This window comes from Anser anser (assembly GCF_964211835.1).
Source record: "Anser anser genome assembly, chromosome: 23".
NCBI classification, from domain to species: domain Eukaryota; kingdom Metazoa; phylum Chordata; class Aves; order Anseriformes; family Anatidae; genus Anser; species Anser anser.
The window spans coordinates 9,161,104-9,174,207 of NC_139744.1; positions in this window are offsets into that span (position 1 = coordinate 9,161,104).

The window sequence follows — 13,104 nt, forward strand, 5'->3', positions numbered from 1 at the left end:
CTGCGTTGCCTTTCCTGGCCATGCTTTTTCCGGCCACGCTTTCCTTTGTCTTGCTTCGCTTCGTATTCCTGGCACCTCTTGGTTTTACTTTCCCTGCTCTGCTCTGCTTTTCCTACCCCTGCTCTGCTTTGCCTTGCCTCAAACTGCTTTCGTTACTTTGCTATACGTTTCCTGGCCCTGCTGGGACTTTCCTTGTACAAGTTTGCACTGCTTTGCTTTGCCTTGCACTGCTTTGCCTCCACTGGCCATGTTTTCTTTTGCTTTTTCAGGCCACGCTTTCCTTTGTCTTGCTTCACTTCGCTTTGTATTCCTGGCACCTCTAGGTTTTACTTTCTCTGTTCTGCTTTGCCTTGCCTCAAACTGTTTTCTTTACGTTGCTCTACGTTTCCTGGCCCTGCTGGGACTTTCCTTGTACGAGTTTGCACTGCTTTGCTTTGCCTTGCTCTGCGTTGCCTTTCCTGGCCATGCTTTTTCAGGCCACGCTTTCCTTTGTCTTGCTTCGCTTCGTATTCCTGGCACCTCTTGGTTTTACCTTCTCTGCTCTGCTCTGCTTGTCCTACCGCTGATGTGCTTTGCCTCGCCTCAAACTGCTTTCTTTACTTTGCTCTACGTTTCCTGGCACTGCTGGGACTTTCCTTGTACAAGTTTGCACTGCTTTGCTTTGCCTTGCTCTGCGTTGCCTTTCCTGGCCATGCTTTTTCCGGCCACGCTTTCCTTTGTCTTGCTTCGCTTCGTATTCCTGGCACCTCTTGGTTTTACTTTCCCTGCTCTGCTCTGCTTTTCCTACCCCTGCTCTGCTTTGCCTTGCCTCAAACTGCTTTCGTTACTTTGCTATACGTTTCCTGGCCCTGCTGGGACTTTCCTTGTACAAGTTTGCACTGCTTTGCTTTGCCTTGCACTGCTTTGCCTCCACTGGCCATGTTTTCTTTTGCTTTTTCAGGCCACGCTTTCCTTTGTCTTGCTTCACTTCGCTTTGTATTCCTGGCACCTCTAGGTTTTACTTTCTCTGTTCTGCTTTGCCTTGCCTCAAACTGTTTTCTTTACGTTGCTCTACGTTTCCTGGCCCTGCTGGGACTTTCCTTGTACGAGTTTGCACTGCTTTGCTTTGCCTTGCTCTGCGTTGCCTTTCCTGGCCATGCTTTTTCAGGCCACGCTTTCCTTTGTCTTGCTTCGCTTTGTATTCCTGGCGCCTCTTGGTTTTACTTTCTCTGCTCTGCTTTTCCTACCCCTGCTGTGCTTTGCCTTGCCTCAAACTGCTTTCGTTACTTTGCTCTACGTTTCCTGGCCCTGCTGGGACTTTCCTTGTACAAGTTTGCACTGCTTTGCTTTGCCTTGCACTGCTTTGCCTCCACTGGCCATGTTTTCTTTTGCTTTTTCAGGCCACGCTTTCCTTTGTCTTGCTTTGCTTCGCTTTGTATTCCTGGCACCTCTAGGCTTTACTTTCTCTGCTCTGCTTTGCCTTGCCTCCAACTGCTTTCTTTACTTTGCTCTACGTTTCCTGGCACTGCTGGGACTTTCCTTGTACCAGTTTGCACTGCTTTGCTTTGCCTTGCTCTGCTTTCCTCTTCATTTCTCTGCTCTCCTGTGCTGCGCTAGGCTTCCTTTGCAGACCGTCCCGACGATTTTGCCGATGAGGCTATCGGTATATTTCGGAACGCATAAACCCTCAGACACACAGCTGGGCCTCCCCGCAGCCCGGACACTGTCCCCTCGCAACTCGAGGGTGGGGGCAGCAGGCCCGGCCACCCGACATGGTCAGTTCTGTGGCTCCAGCCGTGTGGCCTGCCGCTAGGCGGGCCCCACTGCTATTCGTCTGGGGACGGCGTTGGGTGAGGTTTTCAACGACGGTAAGTAACTACATGATTCCCACAACTACATTGGATGGAAGCCAACAATAAATAAATAAATAAATAAATAAATAAAGATAAAACCAGGTAAAGCAAGACATGGTTCTTGCCCGCTGTCACGGCGGACTATGAGGTGTCAGGGAGGCCGGGGAGCGGGCGAGCAGGGTACAGCCACCGTCCGAGTCTGGCCGCCAGCTCTACCCGGCATGAGGGCCTTGCGGTCTTTGCCCCGCAGACACTGGGAACCGGCAGGAGGGCTGGCCGCCAGCTCCTTACATTTGCTTCGCTTCTCTTTCTTTTTCCTTGCTCTGCTTTGCTTTGCTCTGCTCTGCTCTTCCGGGCACACTTTTGGTTTTCCTTCTCTACTTTCCTCTGCTGTTCCTGCCCCTGCTGTGCTTTGCCTCAGATTGCTTTGCTTTGCTTTGTTTGCTTTGTCTTTCCTGGCAATGCTTTGCTTTTCCTCGTGCTACTTCGCTTTGCTTTGCTTTGCTTTGTCTTGCTCTGCTTTGCCTCCACTGGCCATGTTTTCTTTTGTTTTTCAGGCCACGCTTTCCTTTGTTTTGCTTTGCTTTGTATTCCTGCCACGGCTTTGCTTTACCTTCTCTGCTCTGCTTTGCTTTTCCTACCCCTGCTGTGCTTTGCCTTGCCTCAAACTGCTTTCGTTACTTTGCTCTACGTTTCCTGGCACTGCTGGGACTTTCCTTGTACGAGTTTGCACTGCTTTGCTTTGCCTTGCTCTGCGTTGCCTTTCCTGGCCATGCTTTTTCAGGCCATGCTTTCCTTTGTTTTCCTTTGCTTCGTATTCCTGGCACCTCTTGGTTTTACCTTCTCTGCTCTGCTTTGCATTTCCTACCCCTGCTGTGCTTTGCCTTGCCTCAAACTGCTTTCTTTACTTTGCTCTACGTTTCCTGGCCCTGCTGGGACTTTCCTTGTACGAGTTTGCACTGCTTTGCTTTGCCTTGCTCTGCTTTGCCTCCACTGGCCATGTTTTCTTTTGCTTTTTCAGGCCATGCTTTCCTTTGTCTTGCTTCGCTTCGCTTTGTATTCCTGGCACCTCTAGGTTTTACTTTCTCTGCTCTGCTTTGCCTTGCCTCCAACTGCTTTCGTTACTTTGCTCTACGTTTCCTGGCCCTGCTGGGACTTTCCTTGTACGAGTTTGCACTGCTTTGCTTTGCCTTGCTCTGCTTTGCCTTTCCTGGCCGTGCTTTTTCCAGCCACACTTTCCTTTGTTTTGCTTTGCTTTTTATTCCAGGCACCTCTTGGTTTTACTTTCTCTGCTCTGCTCTGTTTTTCCTACCCCTGCTGTGCTTTGCCTTGCCTCCTCAAACTGCTTTCTTTCTTTTGCTCTACATTTCCTGGCCCTGCTTTGCTTTTCCTTGTGCTACTTTCCTTTGCTTTGCTCTGCCTTGCACCGCTTTGCCTTTCCTGGACACGCTTTTCTTTGCTTTTCCTGGCCCTGCTTTGCTTGGTCTTTTTTTTGCGTTTTTTTGTTTTGTTTGTTTGTTTGTTTGTTTGTTTAATTTTAATATAGATACATTTTCATTGCATTGCTTTGTTTTATTTTTGGACCTTTTTGCTTTGGTCTTCCTGGCCGCGGTTTGCTTTTCCTGACCCTGCTTTTTCAGGCCATGCTTTCCTTTGTCTTGCTTCACTTCGCTTTGTATTCCTGGCACCTCTTGGTTTTACTTTCTCTGCTCTGCTTTGCCTCGCCTCAAACTGCTTTCGTTACTTTGCTCTACGTTTCCTGGCCCTGCTGGGACTTTCCTTGTACGAGTTTGCACTGCTTTGCTTTGCATTGCTCTGCTTTGCCTTTCCTGGCCATGCTTTTTCAGGCCATGCTTTCCTTTGTTTTCCTTTGCTTCGTATTCCTGCCACGGCTTTGCTTTACCTTCTCTGCTCTGCTTTGCTTTTCCTACCCCTGCTGTGCTTTGTCTCACCTCAAACTGCTTTCTTTACTTTGCTCTAAGTTTCCCGGCCCTGCTGGGACTTTCCTTGTACGAGTTTGCACTGCTTCGCTTTGCCTTGCTCTGCGTTGTCTTTCCGGGCCATGCTTTTTCAGGCCATGCTTTCCTCTGTTTTGCTTTGCTTTGTATTCCTGGCACTGCTTTGCTTTTCCTTCTCTACGTTGCTTTCTTTTCCTACCCCTGCTGTGCTTTGCCTTGCCTCCTCAAACTGCTTTCTTTCTTTTGCTCTACATTTCCTGGCCCTGCTTTGCTTTTCCTTGTGCTACTTTCCTTTGCTTTGCTCTGCCTTGCACCGCTTTGCCTTTCCTGGACACGCTTTTCTTTGCTTTTCCTGGCCCTGCTTTGCTTGGTCTTTTTTTTGCGTTTTTTTGTTTTGTTTGTTTGTTTGTTTGTTTGTTTTATTTTAATATAGATACATTTTCATTGCATTGCTTTGTTTTATTTTTGGACCTTTTTGCTTTGGTCTTCCTGGCCGCGCTTTGCTTTTCCTGGCCATGCTTTTTCAGGCCATGCTTTCCTTTGTCTTGCTTCACTTCGCTTTGTATTCCTGGCACCTCTTGGTTTTACTTTCTCTGCTCTGCTTTGCCTCGCCTCAAACTGCTTTCGTTACTTTGCTCTACGTTTCCTGGCCCTGCTGGGACTTTCCTTGTACGAGTTTGCACTGCTTTGCTTTGCCTTGCTCTGCTTTGCCTTTCCTGGCCATGCTTTTTCAGGCCATGCTTTCCTTTGTTTTCCTTTGCTTCGTATTCCTGCCACGGCTTTGCTTTACCTTCTCTGCTCTGCTTTGCTTTTCCTACCCCTGCTGTGCTTTGCCTTGCCTCAAACTGCTTTCTTTACTTTGCTCTACGTTTCCTGGCACTGCTGGGACTTTCCTTGTACGAGTTTGCACTGCTTCGCTTTGCCTTGCTCTGCGTTGCCTTTCCGGGCCATGCTTTTTCAGGCCATGCTTTCCTTTGTTTTGCTTTGCTTTGTATTCCTGGCACTGCTTTGCTTTTCCTTCTCTACGTTGCTTTCTTTTCCTACCCCTGCTGTGCTTTGCCTTGCCTCCTCAAACTGCTTTCTTTCTTTTGCTCTACATTTCCTAGCACTGCTTTGCTTTTCCTTGTGCTACTTTCCTTTGCTTTGCTCTGCCTTGCACTGCTTTGCCTTTCCTGGACACGCTTTACTTTGCTTTTCCTGGCCCTGCTTTGCTTGTTGGTTTTTTTTGCCTTTTATTTTATTTTATTTTATTTTTTCTACTTTAGATACATATTCATTGCATTGCTTTGTTTTATTTTTGGACCTTTTGGCTTTGGTTTTCCTCGCCGCGCTTTGCTTTTCCTGGCCATGCTTTTTCCGGCCACGCTTTCCTTTGTTTTCCTTTGCTTCGTATACTTGCCACGGCTTTGCTTTACCTTCTCTGCTCTGCTTTGCTTTTCCTACCCCTGCTGTGCTTTGTCTTGCCTCCTCAAACTGCTTTCTTTACTTTGCTCTATGTTTCCTGGCACTGCTGGGACTTTCCTTGTACAAGTTTGCACTGCTTCGCTTTGCCTTGCTCTGCGTTGCCTTTCCTGGCCATGCTTTTTCAGGCCACGCTTTCCTTTGTCTTGCTTCGCTTTGTATTCCTGGTGCCTCTTGGTTTTACTTTCTCTGCTCTGCTTGTCCTACCCCTGCTGTGCTTTGCCTTGCCTCAAACTGCTTTCGTTACTTTGCTCTACGTTTCCTGGCCCTGCTGGGACTTTCCTTGTACAAGTTTGAACTGCTTTGCTTTGCCTTGCACTGCTTTGCCTCCACTGGCCATGTTTTCTTTTGCTTTATCAGGCCATGCTTTCCTTTGTCTTGCTTCGCTTCGCTTTGTATTCCTGGCACCTCTAGGCTTTACTTTCTCTGCTCTGCTTTGCCTTGCCTCCAACTGCTTTCTTTACTTTGCTCTACGTTTCCTGGCACTGCTGGGACTTTCCTTGTACGAGTTTGCACTGCTTTGCTTTGCCTTGCTCTGCGTTGCCTTTCCGGGCCATATTTTTTCAGGACATGCTTTCCTTTGTTTTGCTTCGCTTTGTATTCCTGCCATGGCTTTGCTTTACCTTCTCTGCTCTGCTTTGCTTTTCCTACGCCTGCTGTGCTTTGCCTTGCCTCCTCTAACTGCTTTCTTTCTTTTGCTCTACATTTCCTGGTACTGCTTTGCTTTTCCTTGTGCTACTTTCCTTTGCTTTGCTCTGCCTTGCACTGCTTTGCCTTTCCTGGACACGCTTTACTTTGCTTTTCCTGGCCCTGCTTTGCTTGGTCTTTTTTTTGCATTTTTTTTGTTTGTTTGTTTGTTTTTTTAATATAGTTACACATTCATTGCATTGCTTTGTTTTATTTTTGGACCTCTTTGCTTTGGTTTTCCTGGCCGCGCTTTGCTTTGCCTGGCCCTGCTTGTCATTTCTTTTCCTTATGCCGCATTCTTTTCCCTAGCAGGGCTTTGCTTTGCCTTGCTCGGCTTTGCCTCCACTGGCCATGTTTTCTTTTGCTTTTCAGGCCACGCTTTCCTTTGTTTTGCTTTGCTTTGTATTCCTGCCACGGCTTTGCTTTACCTTCTCTGCTCCGCTTTGCTTTTCCTACCCCTGCTCTGCTTTGCCTTGCCTCCAACTGCTTTCTTTACTTTGCTCTACGTTTCCTGCAACTGCTGGGACTTTCCTTGTACAAGTTTGCACTGCTTTGCTTTGCCTTGCTCTGCGTTGCCTTTCCTGGCCATGCTTTTTCGGGCCACGCTTTCCTTTGTCTTGCTTCGCTTCGTATTCCTGGCACCTCTTGGTTTTACTTTCCCTGCTCTGCTCTGCTTTTCCTACCCCTGCTCTGCTTTGCCTTGCCTCAAACTGCTTTCGTTACTTTGCTATACGTTTCCTGGCACTGCTGGGACTTTCCTTGTACAAGTTTGCACTGCTTTGCTTTGCCTTGCACTGCTTTGCCTCCACTGGCCATGTTTTCTTTTGCTTTTTCAGGCCACGCTTTCCTTTGTCTTGCTTCACTTCGCTTTGTATTCCTGGCACCTCTAGGTTTTACTTTCTCTGTTCTGCTTTGCCTTGCCTCAAACTGTTTTCTTTACGTTGCTCTACGTTTCCTGGCCCTGCTGGGACTTTCCTTGTACGAGTTTGCACTGCTTTGCTTTGCCTTGCTCTGCGTTGCCTTTCCTGGCCATGCTTTTTCAGGCCACGCTTTCCTTTGTCTTGCTTCGCTTTGTATTCCTGGCGCCTCTTGGTTTTACTTTCTCTGCTCTGCTTTTCCTACCCCTGCTGTGCTTTGCCTTGCCTCAAACTGCTTTCGTTACTTTGCTCTACGTTTCCTGGCCCTGCTGGGACTTTCCTTGTACAAGTTTGCACTGCTTTGCTTTGCCTTGCACTGCTTTGCCTCCACTGGCCATGTTTTCTTTTGCTTTTTCAGGCCACGCTTTCCTTTGTCTTGCTTTGCTTCGCTTTGTATTCCTGGCACCTCTAGGCTTTACTTTCTCTGCTCTGCTTTGCCTTGCCTCCAACTGCTTTCTTTACTTTGCTCTACGTTTCCTGGCACTGCTGGGACTTTCCTTGTACCAGTTTGCACTGCTTTGCTTTGCCTTGCTCTGCTTTCCTCTTCATTTCTCTGCTCTCCTGTGCTGCGCTAGGCTTCCTTTGCAGACCGTCCCGACGATTTTGCCGATGAGGCTATCGGTATATTTCGGAACGCATAAACCCTCAGACACACAGCTGGGCTTCCCCGCAGCCCGGACACTGTCCCCTCGCAACTCGAGGGTGGGGGCAGCAGGCCCGGCCACCCGACATGGTCAGTTCTGTGGCTCCAGCCGTGTGGCCTGCCGCTAGGCGGGCCCCACTGCTATTCGTCTGGGGACGGCGTTGGGTGAGGTTTTCAACGACGGTAAGTAACTACATGATTCCCACAACTACATTGGATGGAAGCCAACAATAAATAAGTAAATAAATAAAGATAAAACCAGGTAAAGCAAGACATGGTTCTTGCCCGCTGTCACGGCGGACTATGAGGTGTCAGGGAGGCCGGGGAGCGGGCGAGCAGGGTACAGCCACCGTCCGAGTCTGGCCGCCAGCTCTACCCGGCATGAGGGCCTTGCGGTCTTTGCCCCGCAGACACTGGGAACCGGCAGGAGGGCTGCCCTCCAGCTCCTTACATTTGCTTCGCTTCTCTTTCTTTTTCCTTGCTCTGCTTTGCTTTGCTCTGCTCTGCTCTTCCGGGCACACTTTTGGTTTTCCTTCTCTACTTTCCTCTGCTGTTCCTGCCCCTGCTGTGCTTTGCCTCAGATTGCTTTGCTTTGCTTTGTTTGCTTTGTCTTTCCTGGCAATGCTTTGCTTTTCCTCGTGCTACTTCACTTTGCTTTGCTTTGCTGTGTCTTGCTCTGCTTTGCCTCCACTGGCCATGTTTTCTTTTGTTTTTCAGGCCACGCTTTCCTTTGTTTTGCTTTGCTTTGTATTCCTGCCACGGCTTTGCTTTACCTTCTCTGCTCTGCTTTGCTTTTCCTACCCCTGCTGTGCTTTGCCTCGCCTCAAACTGCTTTCTTTACTTTGCTCTACGTTTCCTGGCACTGCTGAGACTTTCCTTGTACCAGTTTGCACTGCTTTGCTTTGCCTTGCTCTGGGTTGCCTTTCCGGGCCATGCTTTTTCAGGCCACGCTTTCCTTTGTTTTGCTTCGCTTTGTATTCCTGCCACGGCTTTGCTTTACCTTCTCTGCTCTGCTTTGCTTTTCCTACGCCTGCTGTGCTTTGCCTTGCCTCCTCTAACTGCTTTCTTTCTTTTGCTCTACATTTCCTGGTACTGCTTTGCTTTTCCTTGTGCTACTTTCCTTTGCTTTGCTCTGCCTTGCACTGCTTTGCCTTTCCTGGACACGCTTTACTTTGCTTTTCCTGGCCCTGCTTTGCTTGGTCTTTTTTTTGCATTTTTTTTGTTTGTTTGTTTGTTTTTTTAATATAGTTACACATTCATTGCATTGCTTTGTTTTATTTTTGGACCTCTTTGCTTTGGTTTTCCTGGCCGCGCTTTGCTTTGCCTGGCCCTGCTTGTCATTTCTTTTCCTTATGCCGCATTCTTTTCCCTAGCAGGGCTTTGCTTTGCCTTGCTCGGCTTTGCCTCCACTGGCCATGTTTTCTTTTGCTTTTCAGGCCACGCTTTCCTTTGTTTTGCTTTGCTTTGTATTCCTGCCACGGCTTTGCTTTACCTTCTCTGCTCCGCTTTGCTTTTCCTACCCCTGCTCTGCTTTGCCTTGCCTCCAATTGCTTTCTTTACTTTGCTCTACGTTTCCTGGCAAAGCTGGGACTTTCCTTGTACCAGTTTGCACTGCTTTGCTTTGCCTTGCTCTGCGTTGCCTTTCCTGGCCATGCTTTTTCCGGCCACGCTTTCCTTTGTCTTGCTTCGCTTCGTATTCCTGGCACCTCTTGGTTTTACCTTCTCTGCTCTGCTTGTCCTACCCCTGCTGTGCTTTGCCTTGCCTCCAACTGCTTTCGTTACTTTGCTATACGTTTCCTGGCACTGCTGGGACTTTCCTTGTACAAGTTTGCACTGCTTTGCTTTGCACTGCTTCGCTTTGCCTTGCTCTGCGTTGCCTTTCCTGACCATTCTTTTTCTGGCCGTGCTTTCCTTTGGTTTGCTTTGCTTTGTATTCCTGCCATGGCTTTGCTTTACTTTCTCTGCTCTGCTTTTCTTTGCTCTGCCTTGCACTGCTTTGCCTTTCCTGGACATGCTTTACTTTGCTTTTCCTGGCCCTGCTTTCCTTGGGTTTTTTTGTCCTTTTTTTTTTTTTTTTTTTATAGGTACATATTCATTGCATTGCTTTGTTTTATTTTTGGACCTTTTTTGCTTTGCTTTTCTGTCCGCGCTTTGCTTTTTGAATATCCCACGCAGGTGACTGGGTGCTCTGGGGAGATCTTTGGCTGCCTCAGCAAATTGCTTGTGCAGCACGGGGAGGTGCTTTTGCGTACCAAGGATGTGATGGGTGTACCAGAGTGATGCTTGGGGATCCTGGGTATCTACCTCTCCTACCCCAGGGACAAGTTAGGGTACTCCACAGAGGTCTCTGCATGCTTCACAGAGGTGCTTTTTGAACGACCGAGATGCTGAAAGAACTTGCTTGGGAGCTCTGGACGGATGTCAAAGTACCTTGGGATGTGCTTGGGTTCCCTGGGGAGATGTTTCAATAATGCTGCAGTGGGGTGCCTGAGTGCTGTGGGGAGATGCGTGGGTTCTCCAGGAAGATGCTTGCGTTCTCGGGGGGTTATGCTTGTGTGCCTCAGGGAAATAGCCGTGTTCCTGGGGAAATGCTTTGCTGCTGCTGGGGAATCGTAGAATCATAGAATAGCCCGAGTTGGAAGGGACCCATAAGGATGATCAAGTCCAACCCCTGGCACCGCACAGGTCTACCCAAAATGCTTGGGTCCTTAAAAGGGTCATGTTTGGATGCCCTACAATGATGCTTGGGTGCTCCGGAGAGATGCCTGGCTGAGCCGGGCAGAACCTTGTGAGCTCAGGGTGATGTTGGGATCTCCTGGAAGGTGCTGGAATGCTCTTGGATGATGCCTCACAGGTAGAATGTAGTGCTTAGGTGTCCTGGGGAGATGCTTGTCTACTCCAACACAAGGCTTGTGTGCCCTGGGGAAAATCTCGGTGATTTCAAGAGGTGCTTATGTTCCTTGGCGAGAGGCTTGGGTGTCGTGGAGAGTGCTCCAGGAAGATGCTTGTATTCCCAAGGGAGACTGGTTCTTTCCCTAGGGAGGTTCATGTCTTCTCTAGGGAGGTGCCTGAATGCTCCTTGGACATGCTCGTGTACTCTGGGGAGCTGCTTGGGTACTCCTAGTACAATATGGTTGGGTGCTCTGGGGAGATGCTTGGGTGCTCCCAAGATGGGGAATGGTCTGGGGAATGTTTGGCTGCACCTTAGAGCACAAAAATCTATCCCCTAATCACACAAAGCTCTGCCCCAGGCACCCAAGCATCTCCCTGCAGCACAGAAGCACCTCCCTGCAATACCCAAGCACCTCATTGCACCTCACACAGGAACCTTCCCACCACAGTCCTACATCTGACTGGAGAACCCAAGCATCTCCCCAGGGCACCAAAACACCACCTGGGGCACACAAACATCCCACTGGACATGGGAAGCACCTCCCTTGGCACCCAAGAGCTTCTGAGGGCTGCACAAGTACCTACCAGGATCATTCAAGTATGTCCCCGTGCTCATGCACGCACCCCCCCAGGGGACACAGATACCAAAGAGCAGGAACTAAGCATCTCCCCACAGCACTCCAGCATCTCCCTGGAGCCAAGCATCACACAAAAAGCACCCAACCATCTCCCTGGAGCACCCAAAATCCTCCCTGGAGAAACACAGCTTTACCCTGGATCAAACTAGCCTCTCCCTTGGGCACACAACCACATCTCCTAGGGTACACAAGCATCCCCAAATAGCACTCAAGCATTTCTCTGGAGCCACCAAGAACCAGCCAGGATCACCAATCCATCTTCCTGAGACATCCAAAAAAATCTCTGCATCACCCAGCTGTCTTCTTGGAGAAACCAAGCATCTCCCTGCACACCCAGGGAGTATCTGGACACAGCAGCTAAGAAGCCTGGGGAGCACCCAGATTCTTCTTGCCATAGCCAAGAACTTCCATCGAGCAAGAAAGCAGCTCCTGAGTCCCGCGGGCACCTTCTCAGGCACCCAGGCATCATCTCTGCACTGGGATGAGCACACAAGCATCTCCTCCCCACATTGGTTCCTGGACCATTCAGGCTCGCACTGCACTTCAGCCCCTGCTCCATCACGTACTCACCTCCCTGTCCTGCCCTGCTCTGCCCTCTGCTGCCTGCTGCCAGGGGCTTCCATCCCGACTGGGGCCTGCCTGCAACCAGGGGCCTTTTATCCTGACTGGGCTGCCATGTCACGGCCCCACTGTGACGCCTGGATGACACAGCCACCGCTGCCCATTGTGACACCTGGGTGACACAGCCACCGCTGCCCTCCTGCCTACTGGGACACCACTCAGTATCTATTTCCTCGGACTCACAGGTTTGTCAGTGACAGTTAAATTTAAGATAATTTATCAGATTCACCCCCAGAAAAAAAATATTTCTGGCAACTTCCGTAAACCTCAACAAGACAACAAATGCCAAATCATTCTTGAAGTTTTAGTCTGAAGTGTTGGTGTTTATATTTCTTTGTGTTTTTCTTGTCAGTGTTTAGCATGCTTTTCCTTTCTTGTTCAAGTTTGAAGTTACACACGTATGCTTTCCTCTTTCTCTAGCTTGGAAAGTTCTCTTCTAAAAAGATCTTCTATTTCTAGCTGCTTTCTCTACTCTTCTGTTAAGAATCCTCATGGTTCATGTCTTGTCCTTGTCTCTATGTTTGCTTGGTCAGCTCTGTGTCTCAGCACTTGTGCTTATTACCATAGAATTGTCAAATCCTTTAGGCTGGAAAAGAGCTCTGAGGTCATCAAGTCCAAGCGCTAACCCAGCCCTGCCAAGTCTACCACTAAACCACGTCCCCAAGCACCACATCTACACGTCTTTTGCAGAGCTGCAGGGACGGTGATTCAACTCCTTCCCTGGGCAGCCTCTTCCAAGGACTCACAATCCTTTCAGGGAAGAATTTTTTCCTCATATCCACCCCATGCCTTCCTGGGTGAAACTTGAGGCCAATTCCTCTTCTCCTGTTGCTTGCTGCTTGGGAGAAAGGCCAACCCCCACGCTGCTACAACCTCTAAGAGGGAGTTGTGGAGAACAATAAGGTCTTGTGGAGTAATTGCTTAAAGTGACTAGGAAAATTAAACTAACATTCACATTTTAAAGAAACTGTAGAGCATTGAGGAGGCTTTCAGGGTATGCTATAGCAGCATTACCTGAGTGTTCCCTAGGCTTCCACCCTTACATGTTACCGCACTGGGGGAACCTGGTGTGCTGACTGTAAGGAACAGCACGGAGCATGGATTAGCATGGATTATAACCGCTCTTGCAAGTGACCTTCTTTTAAGCACAACAGTTTAAATGATCAGGTTACAGAGAAAACCCTTTCACTGAAAAATAGATTCAATAAGGACTTGTGGCTTACCAGTTTCGTTTCAAAACCCAAGTTGTTGGGTTTGATGGAAAAATGGTTGGTTTTGATGGTAAAAAGGTCGTCGGTTTTGATGGTAGGTTTAGTCTGAGTATTGAAGGCTTCCATCAGTAAGCTCTGCATCTGAAAGACAAAGGGAAGAAATGTCATTCCCTGTTGTGATACTCAACATGGAACTGTCTGGCTCAGTGGTTTTCTTTCTAAAGAGAGAAGTCACAACCCTGCA